This window comes from Lutra lutra, chromosome 18, assembly GCF_902655055.1.
Source record: "Lutra lutra chromosome 18, mLutLut1.2, whole genome shotgun sequence".
Taxonomy (NCBI): Eukaryota; Metazoa; Chordata; class Mammalia; order Carnivora; family Mustelidae; genus Lutra; species Lutra lutra.
The window spans coordinates 34,964,937-34,980,757 of record NC_062295.1 but is presented as its reverse complement, the minus strand read 5'-3'; the positions used below and the strand labels follow the sequence as shown (position 1 = coordinate 34,980,757).

The 15,821-nt window shown below is 40.7% G+C and overlaps 1 protein-coding gene across 1 annotated transcript in view; it reads right to left on the bottom strand.

Moving 5' to 3' along the window:
* BAIAP2L1 (BAR/IMD domain containing adaptor protein 2 like 1) overlaps positions 1-15,821 on the bottom strand; it is a 96,328-nt gene that overhangs the window by 70,001 nt on the left and 10,506 nt on the right. The gene's annotated exons all lie outside the window — the stretch shown is intronic.

Genomic DNA, 15,821 nt, shown 5'->3' with positions numbered 1-15,821 from the left:
ATGTCTTGGTTATCAATTGAACAGAAATTTCTAAGAGATCTTGTTCATTCAGTAGGTACTCATGTAGTAACCACCAAGTGGTAGGTCCTATGCACACAGTAGATGGGAAGGCACGGTTTCCCTATCCTGGATTTCATGATGTCATAGCTGTGAAAATGTTATGCTTTTCATTTCTAAAAGTGTCATTCCTGTAGCACTAGAAAGTCATAAACATAGAGACAAATACTATGGTAAGTATTGAGACAGTCAAATATTTAGACAGTTGTTCTAAACTTAAAATATCCTAAATCAAAGTAGAGACAATAGATCATTCTTATGGGCTCTGACTTCTTGACTGAGAACACATGGCGAATGAATGTATCTACAAATACATTACACCTATGAATAATGAGCTTCACAGCATTAATCATTCCAGGCAGACCACTCAAGTCTCCTTACCCACCCCCTCAAAATGTGAACCCTGTTTGTAGAGGACCAAGCAATAAAAAGAATGAAAAATACCCAACATTTAAAGAGGCAGATACTTGATATACATGCTCTGCTGGATAAAAAGGTTCTCCTTTATAAATCAGTACAGAGAGAACATAATAACTTATTTTATCAAACAGAGATAAAGGCTTATCATGAAAAACAACCCCAGGCTCAACCTTCCCTCAAACCTGAACTTACTCCCAAGAGCACTTTCAACTAACCCGCTATTCTTGTATTTATTTCCAAAGTTTGGGATAATATTCTTGATTTTTCAAATTTTGGATGATAACCACTGGCTTTCTACTATAGTAGATGAGGGCTCAGCTCTCCACACCACCCACTTCCCCTACTTCAATCCTTCCTACATAATTAAACAGCAATTTCCTGGTAAGTCGATAGGGTTATTAGGACTTTGTAAATATCGGTCATACAATGAAAGGAATGTACTAAGGATTAGGTTTCCTTTTTTGGTACAGTCTTTGTTTCTCCTGGGATTAACAATTATTTCATCCCCCTCCTCCTCGCTTAGTTTTCCATGAATCCACCTTAAATTTTTCAACATGCTCTACCACATCTAGCAGAAGTCTATCAGTATTTCTCAACGCACAAAGTTAACACACAAAGTTGTCAGCTAAGCTTCCATTCCATTTTCCCCCAGAACTTCGTGCAAGGACTCTCTGTCCTCTTGCTCAGTCTGGCCTGACTGTCCCTGCCACACTGTTACCCTTACATATCCGTTTCCCATCCCCTGTGTTAGAGCTCTCATTAGCTGGACTCCACACCTTCCTCTTTCTTCATTTATTCCTATTTGCTGGAGATCATTCTCCAAGAGCAACCTAAGAAATGATGCATAAGAGATAAATTTGAGTCCCCATGTGTCTGAAATTACCTTTACCTTGATATTTGATTGATATTTTGCTGGGTAGAGTATTACAGAGCTCAAGTGATTCTCTTTTAGAATTTTAAAGATATTGCCCCACTATTTTTAACATCCAGTTTTGCTATTGAGAAGTCAGCCATCATTTCTTCTTCCTTTGTATAGGACTTTGTAGGGGGATGCTTATTTTTGGAAGCCCTGTATACTACATAGTGGTCTGTCTTGGTGTGCGAATTTTTTCATTTATTTTATTGGGCACTTGATTCACCCCTTCCATATAAAAAAAATTACATCCTTTAGGTCTGAAAAATGTTCCTATTTTGTTTCTTCTCTCTCCCTAATTTCTGGAATTCTGATGAATATTTTACACATCCTGATTTCTTCTCTAATCATTTTACCTTTTTTCTCTAATTTTCCACTTTTATTTCCCCATTTCTGACAGGTAACTTCACATTCCAACTCTTATTATGTTATATTATTTTTTAAGATTTATTTATTCTGGAGAGAGGGAGGGAGGGAGGCAGGGAGTGCATGCAAGAGCAGGGAGGGGCAGAGGGAGGAGAGACAGAATCTTGAGCAGAGTCTCCACTAGGGCTCTTTCAGAGTTTTTAGTTATTCTCCCATGCCCCACCCCCATTTCTCTTCAGGATTTATTTGAGAGAGAGAGCACGAGTGAGTGAGCATGAGAGCAGGGGAAGGGTCAGAAGGAAAGAAACTTCAAGCAGATTCTCCCGCTGAGTGTGGAGCCCAGTGCAGAGCTCAATTCCATGACCCATGAGATCATGACCTGAGCTGAAACCCAGAGTTGGATGCTTAACCAACCAAGTCAACCAGGCACCCCTGGTTATTCCTTTTTAAAAGCATCCTATTCTTGTTTTGTGAATATTGTCTCTAATTTGAATAAATTGAAAATAATATCTTCCAGTTTCCCATGTGATCTCCTGATTGTTTCTTTTCACTGTTTGGTATCCATCTGTCTTTTATGTTGGAGGCTTTCAAACATCTGGTGATACCTGATCGCCAGTTCGTATTTAAGAGTAAAGCCCTAGAATGGTGGCTTGAAGCTTGTGGGTGTGGGTGTAAACAAAGGGTGGTTGTTGACTAGCAGGTTCATTTGGAGTGATTGGACAAGTCAGCTATAGAGAAACTGGCCCTGTGACAGTAACCAGGGTCCACTGAGTCTCTTCAGAGAAGTTTCTCATTTTCTGTTAAGGGTAGAGGAAGAGACAATCACCGGCTCAGCTTTCCCTATCACGAAGGGGAGTGGATTGGGAATTCCACAGTTTACTGGACTGATTTTTACTGAACTACCCTCCTCTCTACTCCAACTCCAGGGTTTATTTCCTCCTGGAAATGGTGTTTCCACATGGAGAACTCCTCTGATTCAACATACCCTAAGTTTAAATCTCCAGTCTGCCAGGCAGAGGGAGCTGCTGGTAGTACTGGTGGTTGGGGTAGGAAAGGAAAACTAGCAGTTTAACCAAACTGTGTAACTCCTACTCTAGCCCTGGGTGTCCCTCCATCCCCACCTTCTGTGGGACTGCTCCTCAGCCTCTGGGGATGAATGGCTCAGCCTTCATCAGTTCTCCCACTGCAGATTCTTTAGGTTTTCTTAAGGCAGCTACCACTCCTCTGTCCATTTTCTATCACCCCAAATCTTCTTAGGTCTTTTATCAACTGCTAAGTCTTCTTAAAGTCTTCTTCAAGCCTTAACACCATGGGTTTATGGTACCCCCCCTCACCTCCTTTTCAAGATCCGTTGCTGTCAATTCAACGTATTCTTAGAAGAAAAAGGGGGAAAAATGGCCAATCTGCTTTGCTCAACTGGCAGTCCATGCATCTCGTGTTTTTAGAGCCCCTTGTCTGAGCCCCATTCACGACCAACAGCCATAAAGCCCCAAAGCCAAGGATGACTCCTCTACCAGTCTCTCTGTAAGACGGTAAGGCTCAATACCTGATCACACGGACCTGTGGCCACAGCTGCTATGTCCATCATCTTTTCTCAAGTCCCTCTTTTGTTTTTAAGCTTATTTTGAAATCATTTAACATTCACAAGAAGTTGTAAAAACTCCACAGAATTCTCAGGTAGGCTTCCTCTAAATATAACTTATATAACATAGTACAGTATCAAAACCAGGATACTGACAATGGTACAACACTTACTAGCTAAACTACAGACTTTATTTTATTTACTGGTTTTTGTATCACTCATTTGGGGGAGAGGGTGCATTGTTCCCATGAAATCTTACCACATATACAGATTTAAGTATCATCAGTTATAGAAATATTTCATTAACACAATGACCTCCCTCATGTTACCCCTCTATAGCTACACCCTCCTCAACAGTCCTGACAACCACTGATCTCAATCACTGTAATTTTGTCAGTGTGAGAACATTATATAAATGGAATCATACAGAATGTGACCTTTGAGACTGGCTTTTTTCACTCAGCACAATGTCCATAAGAGCCATCCAAGTTCCTGGGAATTATCAGTAGTTTATCCCCTTTTTTGGCTGGTAGTACTCCATAGCATGAATGTATCACAATCTATACATTTGCCCACTGAATATTTCAGTTGTTTACAGTCTTTTGCAGTTGCAAATTAACCTGACATGGACAATCACATACGGGCTTTTCTGTGAACATAAGTGTTCATATCTCCAGGATAAATATCTAGGAGTTCAACTGTTGTGTCACATGGTAGCTGTATGTTCAACTTTCTAAGAAACTGCCGAACTATTTCCCTAAGTGCTTGTGCCCTTTTACATTCCCATCAGCAATGTATGAGTTTCAGTAATTTTTTAAAGTCTAGTAACTTCATTAGAAAATAATTACTTTTTAATAAAAAGATAAAACTACTTTTCAAATATTTCTTTTAAAAAATTCTTATAATAATCTTATGAGACCAAGTCTGGTATTGAAAACATAAGTTTTTTGTTTTAAAGATTTTATTTATTTATTTGACAGACAAAGATACCAAGTAGGCAGAGAGGCAGGCAGAGTGAGAGGAGGAAGCAGGCTTTCTGCCAAGCAGAGAGCCCAATGTGGGGCTCGATCCCAGGACCCTGGGACCATGACCTGAGCTGAAGGCAGAGGCTTTAAACCACTGAGCCACCCAGGTACCCCGAAAACCTAAGTTTTAATTAAAAGATAAAACTTAAAAATTTTTTTTTTAATTCTTATCCTAATGATGCTGAGTCTCAGTGGATAAGTGGATAAGAATATAAGGAAACAGATACAGAGCTAACCCCCTTACCAGCATATAAGCAGTCATAAAAAGAACCCTAGATCTGTGTTAAGATTATTCTTAGTTCAGCCAAATAAGGGGAAAATATAATTTGGTTTCTTGATATAATTCTTGAAAGGTTTACATGCAAGTCCTATCTTAAAATATGAAAAACAATGAATTAATGAGAACTTCCAAAGTTAACACCAAGCATAAACCACTATCCCAATGATGCTACTGGAGGAAAAAAAAAAGTTAACTACTAAAACAAGGGACTACAATAAGCTTCAGAGAAAAATACAAGTTTTTAAGCTTGAAAGTTCAACATATACTTCAATTCCTTATTATTTAGTTTTAGCTACAGAAATTTTTTCCCCTGGAAACTCTGGCCCCTTTGAACAGTGGAAAATCCATCTCTACCCTGGCTCTTGGCCATTAATCTAGTTATTTTAGCTCAAGTACATGTATTTTTAAATCCAAGAACAAAAAAGCAGTCTGCCTTTGAATTCCACAATCTGTAAAGTTTTATAAGTAGCAGTGGCTGTCTTTGTGAATTGAATGGGTCCCATTTTTTTTTTAAAGGGGGCAGCTGTTGGGTCAAAGGTCATATGCTCTGGTAAGGCTTATTAAGAACCCAATTTTTTTTTATAGCCTAGGATTTTAAGAAAATCACCAGTAATAATGGACAAATCCATTTTAATGTAGATTTGGCACTAAGAATAAAAGGTTTAAGATACAAAGTACAAAAACAAAATAAATTATAAAAGGTACTAATGGTCCAAGAAACACTATTTTGTTATAATCAAAGCAAAAGCTTCGTATGTATTTTACCTGTTACTGCCTGGCAAGGAGGGTAATTTGCCAAACCAGTTTCAACCAGAATGGGTTTCATTTCCATTCAGAGAGCAATATGGGTAGTCTAAACTAAAACACCTGCGACATCACTGTTCTACTTGTACTGAGTCTCCTATGAAGAAGAGTTGGTTCTAGGTTCTAGGTTCAATCAACAGGACTGGAGAACTAACGATTAGCTGTTCCAAATGAAATGTTGAGGAACAGACCATTCAGAACCTAGAAGGCACTTTCCGCTAGATTTCTAGTTGGTCCGTTTATCTCATGCTTTTTTCCTCTGCTTCCTGTAGACCAACACATTATAATTTTAAACATAATTATGCGATCTCATGATGGCTTTAACTTCCTCACCATTCATATTTTTCTTTCATTTTTGAAAAATTATTACCTTTACCAGTAGGTAACTACAGACTATGAAGCATAAATTAATACAATTATGACTAGCCAGATAGTTAAACTGAGCTGACTTTAAATTTCTGAGAACTGGTTTCTTTACATTCCTTTTTCCAATTCTCTACATGACCAAGAACAAATTATTTGCTACTTTAGTGTTTTATTTTTCTCATTTGAAAAATGTGGGTAATATTTACACTGGAATAAGCTTTTAAAAGTGATTTAAGAATCTCTAAGATGGAGTTTTGATGCGCTTCAGATAACATTTATCCTTGAAATTTCCCATATTATTATATTCTATACAATCTCATACAAATTAATCCAGCAGTATCAAATGCTTAATCAGGACGCATTCTAAGTTTCATGTGACAAGATTATCTGTTAATAAGGATTAACTGTTTGAGAATACTTCTAGACAGACATCATTTGTAGAAAATCTTACTTCTTCAAGACTTCCTTGTGTTGTTGGAAGCTGCTGTTCCTGGACTAACATCATCAGTATTTGATTATGCCCCCTGCCTTTAGGGAAAATATTAGTGAGTAAATTTGTAAATAAAGCAGCTGCTTATGGGCTAGCAGATGGTCAGAAGAGTCCTATTTTTCATACCCATCTTGAATGGGGAGCATAAGCCAAGTAAAGGAAAATAAGACAACAGAGATGTTTTGTTTGAAGTATTAAGTTACAGCAGAAGTACTTAAGCTTCAAATTCATAAAACACAAAAATGCTTATCAGCCAAATGTGAATAGTGTTTGGGTTCTCCTTCAATCTGTATTATCTATCTATGCTACTAGCTATCAACTTGCAGTATGTTTCAATTTGTATTATCTATCATTTGTAACCTGCCATCCCACCAGTAATGGGCCAGGGGAACATGGGATGAAAAAAACTTTGGAGAATAAAAGGAAAAAAAACCCTGAGCTAATCACATCACTACCTTGCTAAGCCTCAATCTCCTCCTCTATAAAATGTAAATAATGATCATTTGGATCTCATGAGGGGTATAAAGATTCAATGAGATAATAAGTATTTATGGAACACTGATGTGCTCTTCCAAGCACTTGACAATCAGTGCACACTGAATCAACTGTAATAATTAATATTCCAAGATAAAAGTTTAAAATATTAGTCAACTCTTCAAATGGATGAACATTCCCATTTCCACAGATGTCTCCAGATACCTCACTTCCTGTCTGTAACATGAAAGTAAATGATACTGGCTATTCTACCTTTAAGTGTGACATCAGGATGAGAGAAACCATGAATACAAAAACCTCTAGAAAAGTGTGGGGTACAAAGGAAATTGAAGGTGTTATTATGTTTTTTACTCATTTGAGAACAATTTATTCTTTTTTTTTTTTCCCTGTGGGATACATTTGACGTTTACGGAGTGCTACTATTTTTCAGGCTCTGTGCCTAGCATTTTACATGGGCTGTCTCATTAGATCCTAACAACATGGTTATTATTATCTTCATTTTATGGATGAGACACCAAAGCTTTGAGATGCTAAATTTAAAAACCTTGCTGAATCAGATCCCACAGGTCATGCCCGGGCGGCCTTCCTGCTAACCTTTGCACTCATCCCTCAGGACTCAATACAATTCCTCGAACTAGATTGTTCAATAAAGTGAACTGAAAATACCTGTATGACAGAGCACTATTCTAGTGTGAGAAATTATGGGAGTCTCTATGATATTTTCTTTTTTTTTTTTTTTAAAAGATTTTATTCATTTGACAGACAGAGATCACAGTAGGCAGAGAGGCAGGCAGAGAGAGATAGAGGAGGAAGCAGGCTCCCTGCTGAGCATAGAGCCCGATGTGGGGCTCGATCCCAGGACTCTGGGATCATGACTGGAGTTGTAGGCAGAGGCCTCAACCCACCGAGCCACCCAGGTGCCCCTCTATGATATTTTCTTTTTAGATGACTTCTTGTAATAGTACTCCTGACTTTTTATGAGTCAGCAAAATATCGTGCAGCAGCACAATATTGACCAATTCTACCCAAGCAAACAAATATCTGACCACCTTCTTCTCTTTCTCTTAAAAAAATAAAATAAAAAAGATTCCCCCTAGGAATAATGGTTAACACTACCATATTGATTTCCTTCAGCATCAAGGAATTAGAACACTTCAGAACATTACCAAACCACAGGATGCTTTAACCACCCCAGTCAAGTCTCCCTAGGGAGCCATCAATTAAGAATGCTGTTCATTGGGGGGCCTGGGTGGCTCAGTGGTTAAAGCCTCTGCCTTCGGCTCAGGTCATGATCCCAGGGTCCTAGGATGGAGCCCCACATCAGGCTCTCTGCTCAGCAGGGAGCCTGCTCCCCCCACCCCCTCTCTCTGCCTGCCTCTCTATCAAATAAATAAAATCTTTACACACATACACAAAAAAAATGCTGTTCATTTTCTATTTTACACTTTTATATGTACAAGTATTTAGTCATGAATGATACACAAGTTTCCTTTATGCATTTTAATAAATGGTATCATAATACATTTCACTCTTACATTTTTTTTTTAAATTCAGTGTTATGTTCCTGAGACCTGTCCACCTTGTTAAATATTGACTAGTCTAAACTATTTAACTTCTGTATGGTATCCCATTGTGATGGCTAGCCTTAGGAGTCTGCATGACAGGGGTATAGTACCCAGTCAGTCAATTAGATACTAATGTAGGTGTTGCTTTGAAGGAATTCTATAGATGTGGTTAACATCTACAACCAGTTTAAGCATTATCCTCAATAATCTGGGTAGGCATCATTTAATCAGCCAAAAAGCCTTTAGAATAAAACTAAGGTTTCCCTGAGGAAGATGACATTCCGCCTGGGGACTGCAATATAAGCTTCTAATTCTAATTCCAGACTTCTCAGCCTTCACAATGAAGTAAACCAATTTGTTTATTTCCTCTGAGTGGCATTTAGATGGCTTACAAGTTACAACTATGTGGCAAGGGATTGTACCCGTCTCCTTATACACACAGGTATAAAGAAAATACCTAGACAAAGAATTGCTGAAGCACAGGGTATGTGACAGACTTTTCAAACAGGGGCACCTGGATGGTTCAGTTGGTTAAGCATCTGCCTTTGGCACAGGTCATGATCCTTGAGTCCCAGGATCGAGTCCTGTATGGGGCTCCCTGCTCAGCGAGAAGTCTGTTTCTCCCTCTCCCTCTGCCCCCCTTTCCGTGCACGCTTGCACTCTCACTCTCCCTCACTTGCTCACTCTCTCTCAAATAAGTAAAATCTTAAAAAAAAAAAAAAAAAGACACCACCACATACTTTGGAGAAAGGGTCTGCAACAATGTGTGCTCCTACAGCCACTGTATGAAAGTACTCTTCTACCACACTCTCGCCAACACTCGTCATACATTTCTCCTATCTGATGAGTGAAAAACAGTATCTTTTGTAAAATAACCTTCACTGCTTCCCTGTCAGCATTAAAAAAGTACAAATGACTGGAAATATCTAAGTAGGAGAGGAGAAATGATGAAAAGTAGTTTACTCGTATATTACAACGGTTTTAGGCTCAACTGTCTGTCACAGATTAAGGTTATCAAAGAGCATTACCCTTTTAAAATATTTATTTATCTATCTATCTATCTATCTATTTATTTAACAGAGAGAGAGAGTGTGCACAAGTAGGCAGAGCAGCAGGCAGACAGAGAGGGAGAAGCAGGCCCTCCAATGAGCCGGGAGCCCAATGCAGGGCTCGATCTCAGGACCCCGGGATCAGGACCTGAGCCGAAGGCAGCCACTTCACCGACTGAGCCACCCAGGCGCCCCGAGAGCATTATCCTTAACAGCAGGGTAGGGCACAAAGCCTGGATATTTCCCATAATTAAGCAGTTTTGGACTCTGGCCACTCTGTCCCCTGCCTCCAGTCACTGTGCTCCGAGGCACAATGGCCTCTGGGCTATTCTCGGAACATGCCATAGCCATTTCCCATCACAGGGATTTTGTACTTGCTCTCCTTCAGCCTGAAGACTCTTCCTGGAGACCCATCCACCAGTCCTCAGCACCAAACTTCTGAGACACTTTGATCCGCCTTCCCTCCTCTCTACCTCCACTCCGTGCTTCTCTCGCTTCAGAAGGCTGTTCACGACCTCACAGGATACAGCACATTTGTTTATTGCTCCCTCCGTAGGAACTGCATATAAAAGGCCAAGGACGACCTGTAGCATCAAGGACAGTGCCTGGATCATTTAAGGCCCAAAATGTACTCAGCAGCAGCAGCAGCAACAGTTCTTCATTACTGCTGTCGTGGTTCCGTAAGAGATACATGTGCTCACGGCTGAATCGGCTGCACCCTGTGCCCGCAGCTCCTCTGAACACACTCAACAGACAGTGACCCAGTGGGCCAATTAGCTAGGAAAATCAGGCATGAGGTGATAGATAACACCGCTTGCAACTTCATTACCTCAAAGTAACAGCTCCAACAGAGGGTCACAAAAGCTGTAAGGCTCTGCCCTGTAACTACTAAGTCATAACAAACTTACAAAATCTGAAAATGTCAGGGTTTTCCTTGTGAATTTTGCCCTCCTAATCCTGTTTCTCCAAGTTGATTTTTTTTTAAAGATTTTATTTATTTATTTGACAGACAGAGATCACAAGTAGGCAGAGAGGCAGGCAGAGAAAGAGAGGGGAAGCAGGCTCCCCGCTGAGCAGAGAGCCGGATGCAGGGCTCGATCCCAGGACCCCAGGATCATGACCTGAGCCGAAGGCAGAGGCTTAACCCGCTGAGCCACCCAGGCGCCCCAGTTGATTTTTTTTTTAAAGATCATATTTATTTATATATTTGTCAGAGAGAGAGAGAGCACAAGGAGGCAGAGTGGCAGGCAGAGACAGAGAAGCAGGCGCCCCGCTGAGCAAGGAGCTCGATGTGGGACTCGATCCCAGGACCCTGGTATCATGAACTGAGCCCAAGGCAGTGGCTTAACCAACTGAGCCACCCAGGCGTCCCACTCTCCAAGTTGACTTTTAAATTACTTTTTAAGTATCACACAGTAATGTGGCCCTTAAAAAAGTACCATGTTGGGGGTGCCTGGGTGGCTCAGTGGGTTAAAGCCTCTGCTTTCGGCTCAGGTCATGATCCCAGGGTCCTGGGATCAAGCCCCGAGTCGGGCTCTCTGCTCCGCAGGGAGCCTGCTTCCTCCCCTCTCTCTCTCTCTGCCTGCCTCTCTGCCTACTTGTGATCTCTCTCTCTGTGTCAAATGAATAAAATCTTAAAAAAAAAAAAAAAAAAAAAAAAGTACCATGTTGGGCATGTGGGTGGCTCAGTTGGTTAAGCGACTGCCTTTGGCTTAGGTCATGATCCTGGAGTCCTGGGATCGAGTCCCACATCAGGCTCCCTACTCAGAAACAGGTAGCCTGTTTCTCCTTCTCCTCCCTGCTCCTGTCCTCTCTCATCATCTCTCTCTCTCTCTCTCCATAAATAAAGTCTTTAAAAAAAAAAAAAAAAAAGGACCTTGTTAGGGGCACCTGGGTGGCTTAGTCAGTTAAGCAACTGGCTCTTGGTTATGGCTCAGGTCATAATCTCAGGGTCCTGGGATCAGTCCTCACATCAGGCGTGGTGCTCAATGCAAAGTCTGCTCGTCCCTCTCCCTCTGCTCCTCCCCATCCCCAAAATAAAAAAAAATAAAATAAAATCTGGGGAAAAAAAAAAAGCACCTTCTTAGAAACAAGTCCACCAACTCAAATGTCCACCAACTGGTGAACAAATGAACATGGTACATCCATAAATGATTATTCAGCCATAAGAAGGAATAAAGTACCAATACACACAACATGATCATGCTAAGTGAAAGAAGTCATAAAAGACCACATATTATTGTAAGGACTTATTTTAGCAAGAACACTTCCATCCAGGCTAAACAATAACCTTGTTGTTTAACCCTTAAACTGTCCCTGCCCCCCGTCCCCCAAGGGACTTACTTAAAAACAAGTCCCGGAAAACAGTCCCAGGTGACAAAGCCCAAATACAAGGGTGGGTCAGGCCAGGTGGAGACATCCGATCAGTGGGGGAATGCATACTGTCTCCCTAGTTACCAAGGAGTATGGGCCCAAAAGGGAAACCTTTTGGACACCACTTCTGACCAAGGTGATAGGCTAATTCAAATATCTACTAGGGTAAATTGCAATTCAATTGGTCACTTATGTATGACCTAACATGACTGTGCAGCTTTCTCTGTGTGTTACAATTTCATTGGCCACCTGTGCGTGGCCAGGCCCAACTACATGGCCTTTGCCCTTAAAAGCTAGTCTGTGAAGCAGAGAAAGGTCACCCTCTCTCTGTAAGAGGCACGGCCCCGAACGTTCGGTCTGATTCTTGATGCTTGGCGCGAAATAAAGCTTTGCTTGACCTTTACTTTCTATCAGTCTCGCTCCTTTAATCACGGACCCATTATTGGGGGACCTAACAATTATATGATTCAATTTATGTGAAATACCTAGTAAGACAAACTAAAGAGACCAAAAATATATCAGAGGTTGCCTGGGGCTCAGAATGAGAATGAGGAACGACAGCAACAGTCACAAAGGACCTTTCTGGCATGATGAAAATGTTATAAAATTGGATTGTGGTGGTTACACAATTCTGTAAATTTACTGAAACTAATCACTGAATTGTACACTTAAAAGGAGTGAATTTTTTTTAATGAATTACACCTCAATTAAGCTGTGTTTGGTTTTTTTTTTAAAGGAAAGAAACAGAAATAACAAAAGCCCTGACTCTTCCTAACGTTTTAAGATTTTATTCATTTGACACAGAAACAGAAATAACAAAAGCCCTGACTCTTCCTGCTAAGGGCTCAGGCTTTAAACCCTTAATGCTATGGAATGCTGCAAAGCTATGTGTCTTTGTTCATTCCTTGGTTGTTTCTAACTAGCCTGCCCATGGAGAGCCACGTGTATTGAGATGCAGGACATGCACTATGTTTGTGAACATGGGTCCAGCACCATCCAGAAAAGTGCTACTGGTCTGCAAGCATTTTCCCACGTAGCTGTTAGCAGCAACTTCCCCTTCTAGAGTGATACTCAATTAGATCCATTAGTAGAAAAAGATAACCCAGCTATTTTGAGAATAATCTCCTTGCTGGATTAGCAGCTGCCTTTCCAGCTATGACTGGGGAAGAGTTGGACAAATGTTTCTCCAGGCAAAAGAAAAAAAAAAAAAAAAAGTCATTTCTGGGTTCTTCTATAAGGGTAGTTTCATAGGAAATCTTTAGCCCACAGAGAAAATTCACCATGAAAGTTTCTCTCTATGACCTAAGTTGTTTTGCCTGCATTCTTCCTTTTCTTTCTTCCCTTCCTCCATATCCAAGCTTTGGTAAGTAATTATTTCTGCAAAAGCGGTCCTTCAGAGCGCAAAAGGCATGCCAGAAATGAAGCCATGATACCCTCAGAGTTACATGACTCCATCCCTTGAGACATGATCTGAGCACTGGGCTAGTGACCAGCAAAGCACAGGGCGAGCTCTTTGGGCTTAGCTTCTGAAAGAATATTCTCCAAGTGTTCTGAAAAAACCTATTAGATCATGAGCTCCTTAAGAACCAACCGAGAGATGAGAACCAGTATGATCATCCAGAAAACTATGTATTGCTACCTCTTAGGATACACTGCTAGAAACAATAACAGCTCCATGGCATTTTATTTCAGATTTCTTTGATAAACTCCACTTTCTCTATTCCCTACTCCCTAAGGCAGCAAGATTTTTCTGAAGAAAAAGCAAAGTTAAGCAAAACAAAAAGATCCCACACTGGCAGGATAAAGTAAGACATGTGCTCTTATAACTATTCAAGACTTTTGCATGAAATTATCAAGTCTCTCAAGAATATTAAGTCCCAGGGCGCCTGGGTGGCTCAGTGGGTTAAGCCGCTGCCTTCGGCTCAGGTCATGATCTCAGGGTCCTGGGATCGAGGCCCGCATCGGGCTCTCTGCTCAGCAGGGAGCCTGCTTCCCTCTCTCTCTCTCTCTGCCTGCCTCTCCATCTACTTGTGATCTCTCTCTGTCAAATAAATAAATAAAATCCTTAAAAAAAAAAAAAAAAAGAATATTAAGTCCCAGAGCTATCCCACCCAGTAAACTAGTATAAGAATCTAGGCACTCAATTGTTTTGTTTTAATTGAGGAGGGAGAACTATGTTACAGGCAATCTGAGTTCATGACCATCCTTGATAAAGTAACTTAAAGAAAAAGTAATGGCCTGAATCCTGCTCAACACTACAAAGTTTCATTCTATTTTAAATAATAGACAAAAGTTTTACATTTGCCGTAGAATTATCTGAAACCACTTTTCCTTCTAGTTTAAGTGCAGACAATTATACTGGGTCCAAGGTCCAATAGGCGACATGTATATAAAACTCCATAGAGTTATATATTTCTTGGCAGTGCGAAGAAAGCTTTTGGGGCTGAAAGCAGGCATTCCTAGCCTTGGCAATTAGCAAGCTATCAGACACTGTAACCATGTTTGGCCCACACCGGCCTCAACTGAACAAGGGATTTGGGGACCCTGCCCCAGATCTGAAGAAACTTTTGGACCTTGCACTTCAGAGGGAGACGTACCTAGGAGAATGAAGTAAAAATCACTTCTTGAAATTCCAACTATGATGAAATCCATATCCATTTTTGCTTGGTTCCCAGAGATGCATGTTCCCATTTGGAAGAACGGAAACACTATCCTCCCTAACAGCTACAGTACCAAGAGGACTATTACATTAGTCTCAATCAGAATCTGCAAATGGGCCTCTTCCAGTATTTTTCCCGATGGGTGGTGGGGGCAGGAAGGGTATTGTGGCAAGTACAAGATAATGTGTACTTAGGTTTCGCTCCACTAACTCTGTATAGTACTTCTCATGTTTGGGCCTTTGAAACAACTATATTATGTATGTGTTCAATCTTCATTACATACCTACAGTAAATAGTGAACCCAGTCTCATGCTGGACATACAGAACACAAAGATGAATGAGGAAAGCATTCTAGCCCTTGAAAATGCATGGTCTAATAGGGAGACCGGTATAAAATAAAGTACCAAGGCAATCCAGACTGACATGGTGGAATAAGAAATGCAAACATCTTTAATATTACTTGAATATCACTTAGAAACATATAACTTTGGGGCACCTGGTTGGCTCTGTTGTTAAGCATCTGCCTTCAGCTCAAGTCATGATCCCGGGGTCCTAGGATGGAGCTCTGCGTCCAGCTCCCTGCTCGTCCAGCTCCCTGCTCTGCGGGAAGCCTGCTTCTCCCTCTCCCACTCCCCCTGCTTGTGTTCCCTCTCTCGCTGTCTCTCTCTCTCTCTGTCAAATAAATAAATACAACCTTCTTAAAAAAAAAAAAAAAGAAATATATAACTTTTCTCACAGATACGTGGTATCTATGAAGGAAACAGCAGTTAAGTTGCTGGGTTCCAATCAGCTGCCAACAGATAAATACTGTGAAGGCTATAGAGCACACAAGACCATTTGGTTGAGTGTTCTTACCTGCCTACTTATTGTTTTTAAAAGGTGTGTCTTGGAATAAAAAGCAAGCAGTGAATTTACAGGAAAGAATGTCTCATGTGCTGGGTCGCATTTGTTTAGAAAGCCCTTAAAGTACTTAACAGGTAACAGGAACTTTACTAGATCAAAGTAAACCGCTAATTTCAAATACAAGTGACATTCTTTTTGTAAGTCACCAGTTCGTTCCAAATGCTATACTTATACCATATCTTGAGTAATTCTAGTTGAACTTCCCTCACCCAGACCCTGTGAGATGGGTCATTTTGTTTTGCATTAAAACTGCAACCCTGGGGCACCCGGGTGGCTCAGGCAGTTAAACATCCAGCATCCAACTCTTGATTTTTGCTCAGGTCATGATCTCAGGGCTGTGGGATCCAGCCTGCGTCAGGCTCCAGGCTCAGTGTGGAGCCTGCTTGGGAATCTTTCCCTCTGCCCCTGCCCCCACTCTAGCTCTCTCTAAATAAATCAATCTTAAAAAACAAAATGAAACAAAACAACAAAAA